A 10,927-nucleotide genomic window follows, 5' to 3' on the forward strand; every position below is an offset into this window, starting at 1 on the left:
TAAGAGGTTATGATGATCAATGCTCTCATGCAACACTATGCTAGAAATCTAAAACCAGAAAGCAGCTGTATTTTACCAACAAAGCAGTTCTCTGACACCAAAAAAGGAGCAAATGTAAGAGTGAAAATAGAATGGAAACCTTAAAAGTAGTGGCCAATATAGAACCAGATTAACACATGTACTGCATGTATTAGTAATTAAATATTTGGTGATATGCATATGAATATTAAAATTATTAATACAACTTTTCCTTTTAAGAATGAGCAGACAGTAGAAGGTGATTTTAAGTATAAAATGGAGCAGGAGGAAACTTATTCCATAGTACATCTCGCACATGGTTTCTGATGGCACAATCAATTAGATATTGAGTAAATGATGTAGGCACTCTATTATGGTAATATCACCTGGAAACATCAAGTGCATTAATCCACCCTCAAGATGATAAAGAGGGAAATCCATAACTGTTCTTGAGCTCTACAGTGGCATCCCATGCATGTTACTTGAATTACAGTGAATACACTGACTTGGTATGTGGAAGACAGATTTCCTCCTGTGTACACTTTATAATTCATTTTCTTGAATACACAGTTCCAAAGAAGGCCATGTAGTTAGTCAAGTTCTAGCCAATATACCTATCCTTTGATGCCCACACAAGTTGGAAATATCATTTAGATCACTCCCCTTCAACCTCACCCCAAGCTCCTTTTATAAAACACCATTTAAATCCCATTTGGCTCTTTGGAATCTTGATTGGTCTCAGAATTTGTACTAATTTATACTAATACATGTCTCAATACTTACACAAATGTTGCTATTAGCAAAATAAGGGAGGTGACATTTTAAATATGTGATATGATGTGCTGCAGCAAATGACCTCTCAATGTACCAGATTAAGTCTATTACTGGTGTAGGTACTGTGGCAAACTCAGGACAACTAGCTACCAGGAGAGGGGTAGTAATTAAAAGGCCTCTCCCTATCCATTGAGGGGGAATAGCCATGGAGGAATAAGGTTCAGCTGGAACAGGGGTTACCAGGGAACTAATTAGTTTCAGCTGGCCCCAATTGCTGGAGACCTTTTTAAACCCTCCCTGGCAGGAAAGCAGGGGTGGGAGGAGAGAAGTAGAGTAGCTGCCAGTGAGTAGGGGGCAGCTGAATTTTGAAACTCTTCTTGCAAGGCAGATTGCACTCTCCCCAGAAGGAGAGGAAAACAGAGCAAGGGGCTGACTGAGAAGGGATCAGCCAGATCCTGCGTGACTGGGAAGGGCTTTTACTTTGCCCAAGCCTGTGTCTCCAAGGCTGAGAAGGACTGAGCTAGCAGAGGAGAGGCAGGTACTTTGCCACAGTACTTCTACTAATTCATTCATTTTTAAATATTAAACTTCATTAATCACACAGACAGAAACTGGATGATTTCCAGTGCAAACACAGGTTGAGAAATTCTATTGAAGGTCATCCACATGCAGTTGATCCTGGATGAATTATAAACTGTTTGAAAAAGTTTCTTAGTTCTCCAACTCGCTTTATACTGCTGACATTTAAAAACAAAAATACAAAATTCAATTCAAACTCCAGTGCCTCCTTCACTTCCCTGAATTACAGAAGTATTTATGGCCCTTGATAGAAAATGACAGTGCTGCTTAATTAGAGATTGAGCTCCAAGTCTTCCAAAGCCTTAAGCAAAACAACTTGTGTGGTCCACCAAGCTCACACCCTGCCTCACAGCTTTCCTTCCCACACTCCTATCTGTCTCAAGCCAATCTCCACCCCTTAGGACTGGGCTAACCTCCCCCTTCACCCTTGCTGAGTCACCACAATCACCAGCAAAATCCTAAAATGGACCAAGAAACCAGGTTGTGCAGCCAAAGTACAATTTTCTACCTTAAAGTATAACAGAGAGGGCAATTAAGTATTTGTGCATATGCTGGGGTGAGCCCACTCGCGCTAGCCAGACAGGACTGTGTCTAGGGAATTTAGAATGAGGAGCTACTAAACCAGGCCCCCTGAGACTGCTGCTAATTAATTATTACAGTTTAGCTAACAAACATGTTATGGGTGGATCTGAAAAAATATCTGCTGATAGCTGAGTCTAAGTAATTAAATTTAAAATCTCTATCAGGTGTTTGTCCTATTCTTGAGAAAACAGACTCGATGGAAGATTCAGGCAGTGTGTCCTGTGAACAGGGCATTATACTAAGAATCAGAGACTTGCATTCTATTCCTGTCTCTACCACAAATTCATTGTGTGATCTTGGGATGATCACAGCTCCTCTGTGCCATAGTTTGCCCATCTGTACAAAAGAGAATTATAATGACCTTCCTTTGTAGACCACTAAGATCTACAGAGAGGGAAGTGTTACGTATAAGCTACATTAAAAACGGTCAACTCAAAAGCACAAAAAATACAGGTTTTCCAAATCTCGACTTAGGCACCTAAGTACCTTTGTGCATCCCACCTAATACTTCTAGTTTGCATGTAGCAGCCTTCCTAGAAGTTGCCTGGATTCTTCTGCAAAGACAATAGTCTTAGATGAGCAGAGAAACTCTGTATATATTATACTGCTCATGTATCTCAGCTCTCCAAAAACCAAATGGAAAACAGAGAAAATACGTGCAACACTCAAACTGAGGTACAGACCAAATAGAAACATGGAACAATGCAGAATTACATTAACAGTTTTCTATACCTTAATGTGAGTTATCATTGCTAACAATTTTCAATATCCAACAATCACCACTAGGTTTCCAAAATGTCAGTTTAATTTAGGTCTAAAACGAGTGTGATACTTTTATCACTTTCAAGTGTGACACTCAAAACTTACCAAGTTATCTCATCTCCCCCTTTCAATATTTGTATTGATCCCAGTGCCCTCCAACTCTTATGCGCTATATTTTTCATAATTTTGTTGTACTGTAAAAAATAATAGCATAAATAAAAACCTACCCTCAAATAAAACAAAAATATTTCATTATTGTGATAAAACCTTAACATATGTTTTTAATCACACAAAGAGTTGCCTTTCGCAACGTCTGTTTCTTACAAGCATTAGGGGACTTGGCAACTCAGGGAGTTAGAAATGGGTTATGGATATTTACCTCTAGGTTTGAACAGAGCCAAGGTTCATTATCTGCAGAAACCATTGTACCAATGTTTTCTGTTACGCCAGCACAAATCCACAGTTTTCCTTTGACATCCAGTTTCAGTCTGTTATCCAGATTAAGTAACTTCATTCAAGTCAAGGAACAGAATTTGGCCTGATTCCCTGACAATAATTTAGAAGCCGATGTAAAATAAACTGTTGATCTTAGTCCCATTCCTAGTGGACAAGAATCCACACCACAGACATTGGCACCCTTGTTGGTAGTGTACCCAGAAAGGATAAGGAACTGCTAATTACCAAAAGTGAGTCATGAATGATATGGTTGAGGCACCTTGGTTCAGTAGTGTGGGGCAGCATCCCATTGGATGGATATGGGGCCTTTAAAAAAAAAAAATACAAGTACAGTAGAACCTCAGCATTACGAACACCAGAGTTCTGAACTGACCAGTCACACACACGCACAGCAAATGCAGTACAGTACAGTGTTAAACATTGAAAGTTTAAAAAAAATTGGCAAGGTAAGGAAACTGTTTCTGTGCTTGTTTCATTTAAATTAAGATGGTTAAAAGCAGCATTTTTCTTCTGCGTAGTAAAGTTTCAAAGCTGTATTAAATCAATGTCCAGTTGTAAACCTTTGAAAGAACAACCAGAATATTTTGTTCAGAGTTCCAAACAGCCTCCATTTCTGAGGTGTTTGTAATTCTGAGGTTCTACTGAAGTAAATTCACCTTTAAAATTAAAACTTAATTTAAAAGCCATTTTCTTCTTATACTCTGAGGCAGACATCTCCAGCAACATTCATTAACTCTAGTTCGCAAACCTGCAACAAGGATTAAAGACAAAAGCTTCTTAAAACTTGTATACTGTGTATGATATGATACAAAATAACAACACTGTAGTGTTCACCAGCTTTATAAAAATCTGTTCATTACTAGGGCTATGTTAACATAGGATCAGAAAAGCACTTGAACACAAATTACTTTGTGATGACTTGGTAACACTTATTTTATTAAGCTAATAAACTGGAAGCAAAGAAAAGGAAGCTCTGGCACTTTAATATGGGTTTAGAAATATACAATTTACATTATGAAATATGCTAAATATTTTTTAAATTTTTCAGTTGACAAAATGTTTGAATGAGCCAAAAATTAAAAATCTCAGACACTAATTACTATTAACACGTATCAGAGGGGTAGCTGTGTTAGTCTGGATCTGTAAAAGCTGCAAAGAGTCCTGTGGCACCTTATGGACTAACAGACGTATTGGAGCATGAGCTTTCGTGGGTGAATACATGCATCTGATGAAGTGGGTATTCACCCATGAAAGCTCATGGTCCAATACATCTGTTAGTCTATAAGGTGCCACAGGACTCTTTGCTGTCAAGGTTCTTTTCCCACTTTGAACTTTAGGGTACAGATGTAGGGGACCTGCATTGACCCTTCTAAGCTTAATTACTAGCTTAGATCTGGTACACTGCCACCAGCCGAATTTAGTGTCTGGCACACTTTCTGTTCCCTCAAAACCTTCCCTGGGAAACACAGATCCAAAGCCCTTGGATCTTAAAACAAGGAGAAATTAACCATCCCCCCTCCTTTCCTTCCAGACTTTCCCCTCCCTGGGTTGCCTTGAGAGGCTTCACACAGATCCAAACTCCTTGGATCTTATAACAAGGAAAATCAATCAGATTCTTAAAAAGAAAGCTTTTAATTAAAGAAAGAAAAAAGTAAAAATTATCTCTGTAAAATCAGGATGGAAAATGCTTTACAGAGTACTCAGATTCATATAGACCAGAGGGACCACCACCCCTAGCCTTAGATTCAAAGTTACAGCAAACAAAGGTAAAAATCCTTCCATCAAAAAGAAGGGTTGAGAAAACAAACATAAGACTAATTCGCCTTGCCTGGCTATTACTTACACTTTTGAAACATGAAAGACTGATTCAGAAAGATTTGGAGAGCCTGGGTGTACGTCTGGGTCCCTCTTAGTCCCAAGAGCGAACAACGAACAAAACAAAAAGCACAAACAAAGACTTCCCTCCACCAAGATTTGAAAGTATCTTGTCCCCCTATTGGTCCTCTGGTCAGGTGTCAGCCAGGTTTACTGAGCTTTTTAACCCTTTATAGGTAAAAGAGACATTAACCATCTGTTTATGACCACTTCTGTTAGTCTATAAGGTGTCACAGGACTCTTTGCTACTATTAACACAAAATTTGAGATTTAGAGATCATTTCAGAAACATATATTTCATAATCACTTTCTCATTAATTGGTACAGAGAAGTGCCATCAATAGAAGGCACCTGCTGTCAGTAAACATAAAATATGGCCCTATACTTGTACAGGAAAATAGGACTCTGTATAGCAGATCTCTTTGGAGGACTGTTGCTTATATTTTAGCTTTTCCTCCATAGAAAATGGATTAATGATAAAGGAAAGTTTTTTTGGGTGAAGGGAGAAATAGGTTAGACATTCATAATAAATGTTGTTTTTAGTGTTGCTGGATATTAGAGAGACACGGTGGGTGAGGTCATATCTTTTACTAGACAACTTCCGACAGTAAATGAGACAAGCTTTCAAGCTCCACAGACCTGAAGAAAAGCTTGGTGGAGCTCAAAAGCTTATCTGTTTCACCAACAGAAGTTGATCCAATAAAGAATACTACCTCACCTACCTTGTCTCCCTAGTTACAATAAATGGTATTTGGGAGTAAACATTTTGCAATTAGATTTTTAAGATTCCCTGGCCCTTTTCTTTCAGATAGAACAGGCATTTTTCCAAGATTGAAGGGGGATGTCTTTTTGGAACTCATGTATTTACTTACAGGAGTAACTTCTGTGTGCCAATGGAAGAGTGAATTACCCTCCAACTAAAGGTATTTAAGACAGGAGAATAAAGTGGAAAAAAGCTTTTAACATTGTTATCTAAGCTTCTTTCTGCTCATAGAGTACAACAATTTCGATCTTTTACTACTCTCTTCAAAAGGAAGGGAGATTCTGACATCACCAGTATATTTCAAATGTTGTCCAGCCACTTCATTTTTGTAACTGAAGGCAACCTAATGTTGTCTTTGATAAGAGCATCAAAAAATTGAGCTGCCTTTGTTTATTACGTCTCATGTCACCCATCAATATATTACATATCAAGAAGGAATATCTTCATTTTAAAAAGTCTTAAAAAAAACCAACAAAATTAAGTCTCATCCATAGTGGAAGAATTCATTTAAATCACAGTTCTATCCCCCCGGGGAACATCCCTCTCACCTTGCTGATCAATCTAAGGCCACGTCTATACGACGCGCCGTATCGGCGCGTTACAATCGATTGCTCGGGGATCGATATATCGCGTCTCATGTAGACTCGATATATCAATCCCTGAGCGCACTTACATCGATTCCGGAACTCCACCAAAACCAACGGCGTTCCGGAATCGACATGGCGAGCCGCGCACATCAATCCCGCGTGGTGAAGACGGGTGAGTAGATCGATTTTAGATAATCGATTTCAGCTACGCTATTCTCGTAGCTGAAATTGCGTATTTAAAATCGATTTTCGTGCGTCGTGTAGACACGGCCTAAGTAATATAGACTGCATTCAAGTACTGTGAGAGCATCTCAGACTTTTAATTAAACCTACATTACCAATCTACTGTGCTACAGGATCCTGAGCCAAAGTGCCCCTGGTATCACAAATGTATTGTGCTGATATGGCACAACAGTCATTACAGCTATTCAAGCTGCTTGTCACTGTGTGCCTTGGTGCCCTACAAGGATGTACTGGTTTGTCATTTTAACATGCTTACATTTCAGACTATCATGTTACAAAATATAATTCAGGGAGGAATAAATTATGATAAATAAATTAAACAACTCACAAAACCGTAGATAAATCTTAATTCACTATTTTTTTTTTGTAAACCAAGTAAACCAAAGGAACACAGTATATACTGAAATGTTGTTGCTTTTGCAATACTTATGCTAAAAAAACTCATTACTGAAAACAACTTATTAGACCCAGGTGTGAATATAGCACCCATTCCCATTTACGTTATCCATTTTACATTATACTGTCATGATATGGTAGATATACATGTGGGAAACAGACTCAGCAGCATTCATTTCATATAAAAAAAAAAAAAGAGTATCAATTCTGAGGTGCCTTACTCCTCCTTTACTTCATGGTTTGGATAAAACTTTTAACCACTCTGGAAGAGGTTTATTAAAATAGCAGCTATGTGATTTTCTTCAATGAGAACTAATTCTAGGGTATTTCCCCTCAGAGTTTATATAACAGAGATGAGAGGCAATGTACCATAACTTCGTTTCAACTGGCAGCCTTATAATGAAAAGCCTCAAAAGGACAGCTATATTAAACTGTGCGTATTGGATTTGTTAAAAATTTGTTAAAATTTTTACCTTGTCTTCAGAAATCTAGAACATAAAGGCACAACATATCTTTCAAGACTAAGGCCTGGTGTACACTACAAAGTTAGGTCAACATATGCCGCATTAGGTCGAATTAATAATTTATGTGTCTACCCTACCGAGTCCCATCTGCCGACCTAAAGGGCTTGTAGTCAACTTCTGTACTCCACCTCCGTGAGAGGCATAGTGCTTCAGTCAACATTCATGTGTCGATATGGGGATAGTGTAGACACTGCGACATTCAGTTAGAATGAATTGGCCTTCACAAGGTGTTCCACAGTGTTCTGCTGTGACCGCTCTGGAGAGCACTTTCAACTCCACTGCACTTCAGCCAGTACACAGGAAACAAACGCCCCCCTGTTAAAGCCCCGGGAACTTTTGAATTTTCATTTCCTGTAAAGGCGTGGAGAGCTCGCCAGCACAGCTGTCAATGGATGCTGGAGGCCACAGGAGGTAGTGGATCTTATTGTTGTGTGGGGAGAATAATCTGTGCAGGCAGAGCTCCAAACCAGCACAAGAAACGCTAACATCTATGCCAAAAACACACAGGGCATGGGAGAGAAAGGCTACACTAGGGACACACAGCAGCAGAGCCGGCTTTAGGAGGTGCGGGGCCCAATTCAAACAGTTTTAATGGGGCCTCAGCAGGGATGACTTAAAAAAACACATGGGGCTTGTACTCACCGGGCAGTGCTCCAAGTCTTTGGCAGCACTTCAGCGGCGGGTCCTTCACTCACTCCAGGTCTACAGCGGCACTGAAGGACCCACCGCTGAAGTGCTGCCGAAGACCCAGAGCGCCACCAGGTGAGTAAAAATTAAGAAGGCGCCTCTAGCCAGGGAAGGGATTCTCACTGAGCGCGGGGCCCAGTTCAGGGGAATTGGTGGAATAGGCCTAAAGCCGGCCCTGCACAGCAGTGCCGCATAAAGATAAAGGAGCTTCGATAAGCGTACCACAAGACAAGGGAGGCAAACAGACATGCCACTTCTATGACAAGCTGCATGTGATTCTAGGCGGTGACCCCCCCACTACCTCAAAATGCTCTGTGGATAGCTCCCAGGAGCCCCAGGTGACCTCAGGAAACAACAAGGAGGACACTGTTGACAAGGAAGAGGAGGAGGAGGAGAATGCACGGCAGGCAAGTGGAGGATCCATTCTCCCCAACAGCCAATTTTTTTTTTTAACTCTGGAGCCCATCCCCTCACAGGACCAATTGTCAGCAGACTGTGATGCCGGGGAAGGCACTCTGGTGAGTACACTTTTTCAATCAGACTGTAGGGGTTACATGCTATTATTTTTAATGTTGAATCTGAACTTAAAAATGGGATACAAGTTATTGGTGGCCACTCCAGCTATGTAGAGGGTGCTTTCTAGAAAAAAATGTGTGTGTGTCTGGGGATGGCCCAGGAATCCTCCCTTGAGATCTCTAGGAAGCTTTCATGGGTACTCTGCAATCCTTTGCAGAAAGTTTCTGGAAAGGGCTGCCTTGTTTCCTCCACCACTGTAGGACACTTTCCTAAGTCATTCCAGTATTAACTCTTCTGGCATCATTGCACTGCAGCATAAGTACCCAGACACTTGCTGCATCTGCTCCCTTTCCACTTTTGTTACCCTCAGGAAAGTGATATCGCTTATGGTCACATAGAGGAAGGTTTTAAATGCAAGTCCTTAAACTGCAAGCAATTTGATAAATAATCCACCCGTTTGGTGAATTCTGGATCACACAACCATACTTTCCCAAGAATGCCCTCTTGTGTGCTTGGAAGAGATCACCATGTATTACAGACAGCCTTTAAAAAGCGGAGGGAAGGGCAATGCTTCCTGTTTGTCTCCCTTCCACCCCAACCCGAAGCTGCTTTTGTAACAATCAAACTATTTGTGGGTCTTTATCCAGGTTGCTATGGGAAAGGGGGTTGTGCTGGGGTTGCAACCATTGATCCCAAGGATGTCTTAACAAAAGTTGCAGCACAAGACCTCTCGCCCATGCCTTGTGGCCTTACTCACCATGGCTGTAGCAGCAAACTGACTCTTGCTGTAGCCAGCGGTTCTCCTTAAGTTTCGGCTTGCAGGGAAGTGCATTGAGGGATGTTTCTTTTATTAAAAGATTTAACCTTGCACCAGAAACAATGTATGCACCGTCAATGCAACCCCTGTGCTTTGTATTCTTTGCAGCTGAAACCTTGTCTGTAAGCGCATCCTCCACGCTGGGACAAACTTTCCCAAATTAGAAGATGAAAAAAGAAGACTTGGGAGACAAGTTCAATGAGTTAATGAGCTCTGAGCTCTGAGAGTGACAAAACAGAGCTCAGCGCATGGAGGACTGCACTGTTGGAAAGCCTGCACAATGACCATCAGGACAGAAGAGCATGCAGGGAAGATAGACGTGACATGCAGGACGAGATGGTGTGGATTATGAGAGAGCAAACAGACATGTTGAGGCGTCTGTCTGAGGTTCAAGAAAGGCAGCTGAATGCTAGAATCCTGCTGCAGCCTATGGTGAACCTGCTGCCGTCTTCACCAAGTTCCAAATATCCCTTGCACTCAACTCCAGGGGAGGGTACAAGGAGCAGAAGGTGCCCATTCCCACACTTTTGATTGTTATTGCAGTGCAAATGTAAGCAAGCTGTCCTTGTTTCTCCCCCCACCCCCATGTTATCAGCCCTTTTGCCCCAGGTTATCTTACTTTTCTTGCTGTCTCTCAGTGTTTGTGAGCATAATAAAAATCAATGGATTGAGGAGAAAAGGCTCTTTATTCATTAAGCACACAGCGGGTAACACGGTTGTAATTTACAGGGGAGTACATGCAATGAAGGGGACAGCTAGGTAAGTAACAACATTGAGTGTTACATTACTGTGGGTCATTGATGAAACTAGTTTTCAAAGCCTCACGGAGATGCAGTGCGCCTCAATGTGCTCTCCTTATTGCCCTGGTGTCTGACTGCTCAAAACTGGCTGCCAAATGATCTGCCTCCACCCACCATCTTGTCAGAAACTTTCCTCCCTTTGTTTCACAGATATTATGGAGCACACAGCAACAATGGGGAAATTCCTTTCACTGAGGTCTAACCTAGTAAGTAAACTTCGCCAGTGGGCTTTTAAACGTCCAAAAGCACATTCCACCACCATTCTGCACTTGCTCAGCCTATGGTTGAACCACTCCTTACTACTGTCTAGGCTGCCTGTGTACAACTTCATGAGACATGGGAGCAAGGGGTAGGCTGGGTCTCCCAGGATCATGATTGGCATTTTAACATTACCAATGGTTGTTTTGCAGTCTGGAAAGAAAGTTTCTGCTTGCAGCTTTCTGAACAGAGCAGAGTTCCTAAAGATGCACACATCATGCACCTTTTCCTACCATCCCACGTTGATGTCGGTGAAATGGCCCCTGTGATGCACCGGTGCTTGCAACACC

This window comes from Chelonoidis abingdonii, chromosome 9, assembly GCF_003597395.2.
Source record: "Chelonoidis abingdonii isolate Lonesome George chromosome 9, CheloAbing_2.0, whole genome shotgun sequence".
Taxonomy (NCBI): domain Eukaryota; kingdom Metazoa; phylum Chordata; order Testudines; family Testudinidae; genus Chelonoidis; species Chelonoidis abingdonii.